We start from the raw sequence: 5403 nt of genomic DNA on the forward strand, positions 1-5403 counted from the left end.
TTGGAAGATGAAGTTGTGGTGTTACTGTAAATATGGCTGTAGTTAAACATTGCTGTTCTCGAAAAGGTTCCGCATCAAAATTTCGACATTATGATAATACTATTGTTTTAGAAACTTTCTCACACATATGATATCATAAGCATTGCTATTGATAATGTTTAGTGTGTCTTAAAGCAAATACATCATTTTAATTCACTTTAGTGTATCTTTGATTCATGTCCACTAGATGGCAGAATATAATAATATAAGCCAGAAAGGACACTCCATTTAAAAACATTGGTCACAAAATGTATTTTTCATTTCACTGAAACAATTTTAGCAATAAAAATTACAACACCAAAGGATAGATCCTATTGTAAGAGGCCCAGGGGAATTAACCAAAATAGCGTCAAATATTACAGGGGTCCAAGGTTATATCAGATGAGAGCTGGTTGCTGATGTGAAGTATGGAGACATTTTTAGCAGGATGAATGCTTGTACACAGATACCGCAAGATATTTTAAACATTTTGCTTTGAATGGGTTTAAGATAGTCAGAATTAATATCCTATTATGTATGCTATTTTACATTTATTTTGAATTGCTCTAACAACCACAATGCCACAGTACACACGCAGCTACGTCACACTGTGATATCCCATTGCCACGGGTTGACTGAGAGTGACTGGTCGCAGCTGAGCTAGCTGCTAGCCAGGCAGTCTTGCTTGTTTAAAAAAAAAAAACTGGGCCTTTTGGATTTCAGTTGAAGAGGTGACGTTTTTGTCACAAAGACTTTCCAAGCACCTACTTGACATGATCAGGGGGGAAATTGTGATGGCATGAGTGAGCCCTTGAGAGGATATAATAAATGACAACATAGCCAAGACAAATAGGGGCAGAACCAAGGAGGAAGTGAGAGGAGGTTGAGGGTTGCCTCTGTTTTTCGCTGACCATGCAGAGTTGTAGTACATGTGAAAAAGAAAAATAGACCCAGTGTCATTAACAAATGGGTAGAAAACCATTTGTGTTTATCTTGGTATTGTTATCCCTGCTCACTCAATCTCAATGAGATGACATTTCGGTTGATTTGGCAGGGTGAGAGGACCTGTCTGTGGAGGATACCCATACATATGGCTCTTATTGCAAGAGAGATATATACCTAGATGGCTGCTGGGGTGAAGCCAAACAGCTGTGTCCCCAAACATCTCTGTAGCAGTTTGAGCGTGTATTTATCATGCTCCTGTGGAGAAACCTGGACAAAAATCTGATGACTTACATAGCATTCATTTAATCAAACTGAATGGATCATTGCAGGAAAGACAAGGTTTATCCAGAAAGACCAATTTTTCCTGGAGAAAGGATAGTAAAGATATCCCTTGAGACGTTTTGGATTTTGGTATTATTTGTTCATGGATTTGGGATTCTTGGTTTCATTTTCTTTTTCTGAACTTTTTTATAATTAATAATTAATTATTTTATTATATTAATATTTAGTCTTGTTATTTATGTGTCATTAATTTATTGAAGAAAGCTCAGTTTGTTATTTCAGAAGACAAACATGATATAATTCTATCATACTTCAATTTATCTCTAATAGAGTGGCCCCAAACTTCAACCCAGATCCCATAGTTGAAAAACTGTCCTGTGTATTATGCACAGGTGAAAACCCATCTCACTACCCTATTAATCTGAAATTTATGAAAGCATAAAATTAAATGTGCTTTGCAGTGTAGATAACATCCTTAATTTTTTTTATTCATTCATTTCATTGTGCTATATGTTGCTGCCAAGTGCTCCATTACTCATTTTGCCAGAGGAGCTCTAAAGCCTTCTTGGGAGAGCAGATAGTAATTTAGGGACTTGCTGTAATGAACTTCATACTTAAGGATATACTTAAGGGGTTGAGGGACGATGGAGAGCCCCTCGGTTTTGTTTTGTTTAGCTTTTTTTTTACTTGAATATTCTCCAGCAGTTTATGGTGTCTGTCTGTGATTTAATGCTGTGGTTGAGACAGGCTATAATATTTCATGTAATGACTCTATAATTATACAATTACACTTATAAGATCGCTGGTGAGAATGGTATTTTGAAAAAAAAATATCATTGTGGAGTCTTTCTCTGAGCTGTGTTGAAAAATAATGGCATAATACACTTGCATGCAAAGTTTCATAATTGGAATAATTAAATTATAAAATAAAATACACAGCTAAAACTTGTATTTCAAGGAGGTGAATTCAGCTACAGGACTATGTTATGGTCACTGTACCAGTATGTGGAAGTATTTAGAGGGATATTTTTTCTGAACAAGTTCATCTGACCAGCAGGCATGGGGTCATGGTTGCCTTGGAGGCAAAAGTGAATGTGTGAATTATGGTGTGAAAGTATACAGAAAACATGGAGCATTAAATTAGCAAACACAAAATGGAACCATGTGTCAAAGACAAAGACAACCATGATCGTATAGGAATATTGGGAATGTACATAATGAGCTAACTTTTTCACATCGGCATGAATTGTTTTTTAAAATTTTCTTGAAATTTCTCATATTTGTAAGGGGCAGCAAAAAATCTTGGAGCATCCTACTTCATTTCTGCTTTTGAATTCCAAATTTCCAATTTACTTATCCAACAGGGGAACTTTTTTTACATTATGTAGTGTGCAAAATCGCTATCTCTTTAGGCTCAGCAGTTCCTGTCCCAGGAGCAGTACAGCCAGAAGGAATGATCAAGAGAGAGAGAGAGAGAGAGAGAGAGGAGAAAAAGTCAGCACTTCTGAAGCATGGCGAGAGACAGTAGCAGCTGTTGGCAACACAATCGCACCATGCATAAGCATCTTTTATTTAATGAGTAATACCCTTGGACTGTACAGATGAGTATACACAAAAGGGACTTCCTACATGAATGGGTTTTCAGGCAAATTGTCTAAATGCAATGTGCCTAAAAAAAGATTAGTGGCAGAAAAGCAAATATTGAATATTCCATAACAAATTAGATATTGTTGAGAAAAACAAGGCTACTTCACTGCCAATGGTATGGCACTGAAAACCTCTACAAGAATTTGCAGACTATTGTGTTTGTTTGAGACTGTGGATTGGAAGCTATTTATCTAGATGATAACTAAACTATACCCTCTGAGAAGTTACAGGATACATTATATTTCTTATCTCATTCTGCCTCTTGCATTATCTACTGTGACTGGCCAACAGAAGTTGATGCTGCACAATGCAAGTAGCCTGAGTAGAGCTTGTTTTCATCTTATCACTTGGAAAAGAGCCTCAGAGCAGATTAACACAAAATACAGAGATATTATCAAGTTAGTAGTAGAGTCATTCGTCAAAGTGGAACACAACCCTGTTCACTCATTGCAGCCAAACTGCTTGACTGCCTTTGTAATGATGCAGTGTGTGTGTGTGTGTGTGTGTGTGTGTGTGTGTGTGTGTGTTTGAACCCTGTGTAAACAGGGAGGACTGAACTAAAGCATAGCTTTGGGGTTTTGAATAAATACTGGCTAGGCCTGAGAATGGCAGGCAGTCTTAACACACACACACACACACACACACAATGCCATTGTCTCTCCTGCTGACACAGAGAGCTAGCCAGCCACCACAGTTACTATAGTTGATGATGAAGCAGGCAGTAAAGCCTTCAGTAACAGTGTCACAGTGCTTATAAGCCATATCTGCTCTCAGCTATCTGCTGCATTTGTAATGTTAAGAGCTACTCACCACTTGTCGTCTAGTGGCTACAAAAGTTAGAAATAACTCCTGGAGCCGCACTAAGATGCCAAGAATTTGGCAATAGTTTGGTGAAGAGCAGATCTAGACAGCAATAAAGCTTACTGATTGATATTACGATTTGAAGTCACTGGCTCAGATAGTAAGAAGAGGCTTTTTTATTGGTAGGATATTTCTCATTTTGGGGAACAATAGCAAGATTTAAAGAATCTCTGAGTTGCCAAATAAGGCTTATACACAATGGTAATAATACAACTTTGAAATATACATACAAGTGAGTATGGGAGGTGTTTTGGCTTCCAAATTGGTTCAATTGTTTAAAAAGAAATGTGATGTCATATTCCTCTCAAGAACATTACGGCCTTTGGTAAAAATAAACCTGTTTGGAAAAAACGTAATAAATTTCAAAACATGCAGTTTAACAAAGACTGATTTGGAGTGACGGATATATTGCCTTTCTGATATTTTGGTTTATCCCCTTTGGCATTCTCTAATCTTGAGATCTGTATTGCAAAAGCAATTTGGGGAATTTGGGAGATGTGCTGTGTGCTAACTGTTGGTAACGGGTAAATCTCACAGGTACTTTTGTGCATTTATGCATCCTCCAAAAAAAAGTTTTTTTTTTTTTTGTTTTTTTTTAATGCTACAAAAAATGAAGACCATCCATATTCATCTGAAAACACAGCCCTCCGTGAAATGATGCTTTTTATCAGTGCTTTCATACAAACCTTTTCAGCACTGGTCATCCTTTCTAATTTATCTGCCTGTGGAGGATAATTTTAGTCAGTCTGATCACAAAGACAACAGCCAAATTTATGGGTTTCAGTTTGTTTTAAATAATATGACTGCAGATTTTTGTTTGTTTTTCCAGTGGCTGTTTTACTGATTTCAAACAAAGTGGGGGAGTACCAAATCAGAAACTCACACTTTGGCATTAGATTAATTTATCAAATTAAAAGCCCCTGCCTTAAAATCATCAAATGCAGCCTAAACTATAACGATGGACAATGTATGCTTCTTACAGACAAAAGACAAAGTTGGGAACTTTTAAGGATAAGCATGGCTTTCTGTGTGGCTTGGTGCAGGTAGTTTTGATTTGCTTATCTGGTGTGTATTTGGGGAGGCTGATAAAGGATTCTCTGTCTCCTGGGCATAATATTGGATTCTTTGTATCTGGGATCAAACTGGAGCTACGTTATGAGGGAAGCACTGCTCCTCTCTGTCTCTACAGGGCACTGGCTGCACACATTTCAGAAATCATCATGGATTGATTGTTGGAATTTTAAATCCAAACTCTCATGTAAAATCCTCTGAAGTTGATGGATACTCCTTACTTAACATCAAATGTGTTGTTTTTTGGTTTTTTTTTGTTTTTTTTTTTTCCTCCACGCTGTAGTCTAAGTGGATTGCTTGCGGACCATTGTTGCTGTGATTTTTACCAACACTTTATACAGATTAGTTTGGTTTGACAGGTCACTAATTTCATTCTCGTAACTGCTGTAATCTGAACACGCAGATTAAAATCAGTAATCACTCTGATTGACACTGAGCCGCACATACACTGCCAGCAGTGAAGCCTCAAAGTGTGTGTGTGTGTGTGTGTGTTTATATGTGTGTTCTGCAGCGTGTGTGTGTGTGTGTGTGTGTGTGTGTGTGTGGTTGCCCACAGTGGTGTACTGCAGTCCGCTCCCC

This window comes from Echeneis naucrates, chromosome 11 (genome assembly GCF_900963305.1).
Source record: "Echeneis naucrates chromosome 11, fEcheNa1.1, whole genome shotgun sequence".
Classification (NCBI taxonomy): Eukaryota; Metazoa; Chordata; class Actinopteri; order Carangiformes; family Echeneidae; genus Echeneis; species Echeneis naucrates.